Below are 8,115 nucleotides of genomic sequence, written 5' to 3' on the forward strand. Positions count from 1 at the left end.
ATAACATGGATCATGGATGACAGCCTTGTGTAACTCAGTGAAACTACGAGCCATGCCATGCAGGGCCACCCAAGATGGATGGGTCATAGTGGAGAGTTCTGAGAAAATATTGTCCACTGGAGAATGGAGTGGCAAGACACTTTAGCATTCTTGCCTTGAGAACCCCATTATAGTATGAAAAGACAAAAAGACATGACACTGGAAGATGAGACCACAGGTCAATATGCTCCAATATGCTACTGAGAAGAGTGGAGAAATAGCTCCAGAAAGAATGAAGAGGCTGAGCTAAAGCAAAAACAATGCTCAGTTGAGGATGTGTCTGGTGGTAAAAGTAAAGTTCGATACTGTAAAGAACAGTATTGCATAGGAACCTGGAATATTAGGTCCATGAATCAAGGTGAACTGGACGTGGTCAAGTAGGACATGGCAAGAGTGAATATTGACATTTTAGAAATCAGTGAACTAAAATGGATGGGACTGGGTGAATTTAATTCAGATGACCATTATATCTACTACTGTGGGCAATAATCTTTGGAGTAACCCTCACAATCAACAAAAGAGTCTGCAATGCCATACTTGGGTGCAAACTCAAAAATGACAGAATGGGAACCCTCTTGCACTGTTGGTAAGAATGTAACTAATGCAGACACTATGGAGAACAGTATGGAGATTCCTTTGAAAACTAGGAATGAAACCACATACGACCCAGCAATCCCACTACTAGGCATATACCCTGAGAAAACCAAAATTGAAAAATACACTTGTACCCCAGTGTTCACTGCAACTCTATTTACAATAGCTAGGACATGGAAGCAACCTAGATGTCCATCAGCAGATGAATGGATAAAGAAACTGTGGTACATATATACAATGGAATATTATTCAGCCATAAAAGTGAACTCATTGAATCAGTCCTTAGGTGGATGAACATAGAGCCTATTATACAGAATGAAGTGAGTCAGAAAGAGAGAAACAAATACTGTATACTAATGCATATATATTAAATCTAGAAAGATAGTACTGATGAACTTATTTGCAGAGCAGCAATGGAGACACAGACATTGAGAACAGACTTATGGACACAGCTGGTGTGGGCAGGAAGGAGAGGGTGGGATGTATGGACAGAATAACATGGAGACATACATTACCATATCTAAATTAGATAGCCAATGGGCATTTGCTGTATGGCTCAGGGAACTCAAACTGGGGCTTGGTAACAACCTGGAGGGGTGGGATAGGGAGGGAAATGGGAAGGGTGTTCAAGTGGAAGCGGACATGGGTAAACCTATGACTGATTCATGTTGATGCTTGGTAGAAACCAACACAATACTGTAAAGCAATTATCCTTCAATTGAAAATAAATAAAATTTTAAAAAATGACAGAATAATCTTGTTTCTTTTCCAAGGCAAGCCATTCAGTATCACAGTAATCCAAGTCTATGCCCTGACCACTAATGCCAAAGAAGATGAAGTCAAAAGGTTTTATGATGACATACAAGACCTCTTAGAACTAACACCAAAAAAGATGTCCCTTTCATTATAGGGGGCTTCTCTGGTGGCTCAGACTGTAAAGCTTCTGACTGCAATGTGGGAGACCCGGGTTCAATCCCTGGGTAAGGATGATCCCTTGGAGAAGGAAATGGCAACCCACTCCGGTATTCTTGCCTGGAAAATTTTATGGACTGAGGAGCCTGGTAAGCTACAGTCCATTGGGTCGCAACTTCACATTCACTTTTCATCATAGGGGACTGGAATGTAAAAGTAGGAAGTCAAGAGATACCTGGAGTAATAGGCAAGCTTGGCCATGGAGAAGGGATAGGCTACCCACTCCTTCATTCTTATCTTCCCTTGTGGTTCAGTGGGTAAAGAATCTGCCTGTAATGCAGGAGTCTTGGGTTCGATCCCTGGGTTGGGAATATCCTCTGGAGAAGGGAAAGGCTACCCACTCCAGTATCCTAGCCTGGAGAATTCCATGGACTGTACAGCCCATGGAGTTGCAAAGAGTCGGACACAACTCAGAGATTTTCACTTTCACTTGGGCTTAGAGTAGAAATTTAAGCAGGACAACAGGTTAACAGTTTTGTGAACAGAACACACTGGTCATAGAAAACACTCTTTTCCAACAAAACAAGAGAGGACTCTACACATGGACATCACAAGATGGTCAGTACTGAAATCAGATTGATTATATTACATGCAGCCAAAGATGGAGAGGCTCTGTAAAGTCAGCCAAAACAAGACCTAGAGATGACTGTGGCTCAGATCATGAGCTCCTTACAGCAAAATTTAGGCTTAAATTGAAGAAAGTAGGGAAAACCTCTAGGCGATTCAGGTATGACCTGAATCAAATCCCTTATGATTACACAGTGGACGTGATGGATAGATTCAAGGGATTAGATCTGACAGACAGAGTACCTGAAGAACTATGCACAGAGGTTCAAAACATTATGCAGGAGGTGGTGACCAAAACCATCTCAAAACAAACAAAACAAAGGCAAGTAGCAAAGTAGTTGTTTCCGGAGGCCTTACAAATAGCTGAGAAACAAAGTGAAAGAAAGGAGAAAGGGAAAGAAATATGCAACTGAATGCAGTATTCCAGAGAATAGGAAGGAGAGATACAAAAGCCTTCTTACATGAATAATGCAGATATAGAGGAAAAAATGGAAAGACTAGATATCTCTTCAAGAAAATTGGATATATCATGGAAAAATTTCATGCAAGGATGGGCTTAATAAAGGACAGAAACTGTAAGGACCTAAAGGAAGCAAAAGTGATTAAGAAGAGGTGGCAAGAATACACAGAAAAAAGAACTCTGCAAAAAAAAGTTTTAATGACTGGGATAACCACTATGGTGTGATCACTCACCTAGAGCCAGACATCCTGGAGTGTGAAGTCAAATGGGCCTTAGGAAGCATTACTATGAACAAAGCTAATGGAATTCCAGCTGAGCTATTTCAAATCCTAAAAGATGATGCTATGAAAGTGTTACAGTCAATATGTCATCAAATTTGGAAAACTCAGCAGTGGTCACTGGACTGGAAAATGTCAGTTTTCATCCCAATCCCAAAGAAAGGCAATGCCAAAGATTAAAACTACTGCATAGTTGCACTCATTTCATATGCTAGCAAGGTAGTGCTCAAAATCCTTCAAACTAGACCTCAGCAGTATGTGAATCAAGAATTTCTAGATGTAGAAGCTGCATTTAGAAGAGTCAGGGGAACCAGAGATTAACTTTCCAACATTTGTTGTATTATAGAGAAAGCTAGGGAATTCTAGAAAACATCTACTTCTGCTTCATTGCCTATGCTAAGGTCATTAACTGTATGGATCATAACAAACTGTGGAAAATTCCTAAAGAGATGGGAATACCAGACCACCTTCCTCTCTCCTGAGAAACCCATATGGAGATCAAGAATCAACAATTAGAACTGGACATGAAACAGTGAATTGGTTCAAAATTGGGAAAGGAGTCCACCAAGGCTGTATACTGTCTCCCTGCTTTATTTAAGTTTTATGCAGAGTACATCATATGAAATGCTGGGCTGGATGATTCACAAGCTGGAATCAAGATTGCCTTGAGAAATAGCAAGCTCAGATATGCAGATGGTACCACTCTAATTGCACAAAGTGAACAGGAACTAAAAACCCTCTTGAAGCGAGTGAAAAAGCTGAACTAAAACTCAGTGTTCAAAAAACTTAGATCATGGCGTTCACTCCCATCACTTCACAGCAAATTTGCTGTTATTCAGTAGCTGAGTCATGCCTGACTCTTTTCATACCCATGGACTGCTGCATGCCACATTCCCTGTCCTTACGTTCTCCCAAATTTTGCTCAAACTCGTGTCCATTGAGTTGGTGATGCCAACCAACAATCTCGTCCTTTGCTGCCCTCTTCTCTTCCTGCCTTCAATCTTTCCCAGCATCAGGCACTCTTCCAATAAATTGAGTCTTAGCATCAGATGGCCAAAGTCTTTAGCTTCAGTTTCAGCATCAGTCTTTCCAGTGAATATTCAGGGTTGATTTCCTTTAGGGTTGACTGGTTTGATCTTCTTGCTGTTCAAGGGACCCTCCAGAGTCATGTCCAGCATCACATTTTGAAAGCATTCTTCCATGCTCAGCTTTCTTTATGGTCAAATTCTCACTTTCATATATGACTACTGGAAAAAATATAGCTTAGACTGCACAGACCTTGTTGGTAAAGTGATGTCTCTGCTTTTTACTAGCCTTCTAGTTTTGTCATAGCTTTTCTTCCAAGAGCAAGCATCTTTTAATTTCATGGCTGTACTTACCATCTGATGTGATTTTGAAGTCCAAGAAAATAATATCTGTCACTGTTTCCACTTTCTCTCCATCTATTTGCCATGAAGTGATGGGACCTGATGCCACAATCTTAGTTTGTTGATTCTTCTTTTAAGCCAGCTTTTTCACTCTCCTCTGTAACCTTCATCAAGAGGCTTTTTAGTTCCTCTTTGCTTTCTGCCATTAGAGTGGTATCTTCATGGCAGATAGTTGGGGAAAAAATGGAAACAATAAGATTTTATTTTATTGGACTTTAAAATCACTGCAGACTGTGAGTGGGTGCAGACATGAAATTAAAAAAACAAACAAACAAACAATCACTTGCTCCTTGGAAGAAAAGCTATAGTAAGGCTAGACAGTGTATTGAAAAGCAGAGACTTCACTTTGCTGACAACAGTCTATATAGTCAAAGCTGTAGGTTTTGTATTAGTCATGTATGGGTGCAAGAGTTGTACCATAAAGAAGGCTGAGCACTGAAGAATTGATGTTTTTGAATTGTGTTGCTGGAGAAGACTCTGGAAAGTCCCTTGGACAGCAAGGAGATTAAACAAGTTAATCCTCAAGTAAATCAACCCTGAATATTCACTAGGAGGACTGATGCTGAAGCTCCAATACTTTGTCCACCTGATGTGCAGAGCCAACTAATTGGAAAATACCCTGATGCTAAGAAAGATTGAGGGTAAAAGGATAAAGGGGCATCAGAGGATGAGATGGTTGAATGGCATCACCAGTTTGATGGGCATGAGTTTGAGCAAACTCTGCAAGATAGTGAAATACAGGGAAGCCTAGTGTGCTGCAGCCCATGATGTAGCAGAGTCAAACAGTACTTAGCAACTGAACAACAACAGCAAGATTGTTTCAATGTGCAGCCAAGACTGAACATTTGTTCTGAGCCTTGAGTGCACATTAGAATCACCTGGAAAGCTTAAAAATTGAATCTAATTTTCCCCAATTTAATGTAATGTTTAAAGAATCCCACTTAACCAATGAGGGTTGAAAACCCCTGTTGTACAAACCATTTTACCACCTCCTTCAGCTTTAGAGAGTAGGGTCTCTGGAAATTGGTCTTAATAGGTGTTGGAGCCTCTTGAGGAGGGACATATCAGGTGGCAACAAATAAAAGCTGTATTTAGAATTTTGCCAAGAGTCAGCTTGTCCAATGCAGGTTTATAACCCACCCATCTGTTCTCTAATTCTTGGTGTTTCTTCTCCAATTCTTAGCTCCTATTATCAAAGGCAACACCCCATTTGTGCTCTTATGTGAGAGACAATGATGATATGTGGTAATTGTTTAAGTGTAAGTCTTAGAAATCAGACTGACACTTGCTACCAGGTGACCACGGGCAAATCATTGAAGGTCTTTGTACAAGAATGTCTTTATCTGTAAAATGTGAATAATTGTATTACCTACTGTAAAGGTCTTCAAAAGGTCATGCTGCTGCTACTGCTAAGTCACTTCAGTCGTGTCCGACTCTGTGCGACCCCATAGACGGCAGCCCGTCAGGCTCCCCCGTCCCTGGGATTCTCCAGGCAAGAACTCTGGAGTGGGTTGCCATTTCCTTCTCCAATGCATGAAAGTGAAAAGTGAAAGTGAAGTCGTTCAGTCATGGCCGACTCTTAGTGACCCCACGGACTGCAGCCCACCAGGCTCCTCCATCCATGGGATTTTCCAGGCAGGAGTACTGGAGTGGGGTGCCATTGCCTTCTCCCTCAAAAGGTCATAGAAAGGACTAATTGAGATGATCCATATAACATGCTTAACACATTGACAAAGACCAAGTGGTCAATAAGTATTATATAGCCGCTGAGCCTCAGTTTCTTCGTCTGTCAATTGAGGGTGAACATACCCACTCTACTTATTTCAGAAGGCTGTTTCTAAGATCAAAACACATTGCAGTTAAAGAGAGCACTTTTTGAGCTGAACTAGACCATGTAGCTTGAAGACGTTGTGAGTTCTTTCACTTTCCTTAATGTAAAGTCAGAGGTGTTAAAGGATTCCCCCAAATCATTGAATATTGGGGCTAGAAAGGCCTTTAGAAACCACTAGTCCAACATTTTCATTTTTCAGGTGATATAAATGTAAGGTAGAGAAGAAAAAAAAGGACTTGTCCAGAAGTTAGTGTTAGGGCTAAGAGGAAATCCCAGGCATACTGATTCTGGCTCCTAGACTTTTTGCTACAGTTTTGCCTAGAATTTTTGCCACAATTGTTTCCCTGCCTTCCCTACTACCTTTAGGGCTCAAGTCTTGCTCTTCATGTCCTGAACCATAAGCATGGAGGCTGAGCTGCCACACACCATTAAACAGCAGGAGTGCTACTTTTTAGAAGCCATAGAACTAATGTGATAAACTATGATTCCCCCTTATAGACTGTTTACAGCACAACCTGGGTGAGTCAGGAACTTAGGGGGTCCTTCTGAACTGAGAAGTGATGGTGTATGCTAAGTTGCTTCAGTCGTGTCTGACATTTTACGACCCTATTGGCTGTAATCTGCCAAGCTCCTCTGTCTATGGAATTTTCTAGTCAAGAATGCTGGAGTGGGTTGCTATATCCTGCCCCAAGCCAGCATGGTAGAATACACTAAAGTTCAGCTCTGTGTAACAAGAGATCTGGGTTTTATTTCTGACTACCCTGTATGACCGGGGGGCTTCTTCCCTTTTCTTGGCCCCCTTCTTGAAATGAAACAAACTTACATAGTCCTTTCCATTCTCAAAGGCCTGGCCTTTCTGGCTATGCATCCCTATGGCAGATCTAGGGCTACAGTTCTGGACCCTGGGGCTACACTTGTGGATCACCAGAGACCACCTCTGGTGGAAGCAGCAGCCACCTCGAGGCAGGGGAAGGGCTTCTCCCCCAGGCAGATGGTGCTGAGAAGTGTGAGGAGCTGGTGTGAGAAGTGAAGGTTGCATTTTTAAAATAGTCTGTACTTTGGAACTTCACTCAGCTAGAACACTCTGGTCTCAACTTCCTAAACATGCTAAATATAAAACTTGCATACTCAGAACAGGCCACCTCCCCTCTCTTATGAAGTTTACAGATAAGACAAGATAGTTGTTGTTTCTGGTCAGGTTAGATGATAGTTTTAAAAATTCACTATTTGAAGTTCAGAGGTGGTTTGAAGGGAAGGTGGCGTGTCAGTCTTATGCCAGATAAGGCAGAAGAATTGGCTGAAAATGCAGTGTTATGTGTGGTTACTTAACAGTCACATTTATGAGAATTTATCTTCCTGACTTTTAAGGTATAGTCCCTGGAATCACACAGTTATCTATTATCACTATCCCACTTCATATACTAGATTGTATGTGTGAAAGCACCTAGTACCTATGTAAGAATAATTTGAAAGTAGCAAATAAAATAAAATAAAATAAATCTAGTGTGCAGTCCCAAGATGGAGGAAGAATAGGACAGGGAGACTACTTTCTCCCCCACAAATTCATCAAAAGATCATTTGAAGGATGAGAAACTTCCACAAAACAACTTCTGAATGCTGGTGGAGGACACCAGGCACCCAGAAAAGCAGCCAATTCTCTTTGAAAGGAGGTAGGACAAAATATAAAAGACAAAAAGAGAGACAAAAGAGTTAGGGATGGAGACCCATCTTGGGGAGGGAATCATGAAGGAGGAGACGTTTCCAAACAGCAGGAAACCCTCTCACTGGCAGGTCCGTCGGGAATTTTGAAATCTCAGAAGGCAACATAACCAGATGAAAAAAGAGAGAGAGAGAATATGCTCCTAACTGCAACTCCCAGCAGAGAAGTAGCCCAAATGATTGCATCCGCCACTAGCAAGCCGGGACTGGACAAGGAGGCTCGGGTGG

General features: G+C 41.5%; 1 pseudogene; it reads left to right on the forward strand.

Moving 5' to 3' along the window:
* Window positions 1-318: 318 nt before the first annotated feature.
* Window positions 319-2,324, forward strand: LOC128069718 (craniofacial development protein 2-like; annotated as a pseudogene).
* Window positions 2,325-8,115: the final 5,791 nt, after the last annotated feature.

This window comes from Budorcas taxicolor, chromosome X, assembly GCF_023091745.1.
Source record: "Budorcas taxicolor isolate Tak-1 chromosome X, Takin1.1, whole genome shotgun sequence".
Classification (NCBI taxonomy): Eukaryota; Metazoa; Chordata; class Mammalia; order Artiodactyla; family Bovidae; genus Budorcas; species Budorcas taxicolor.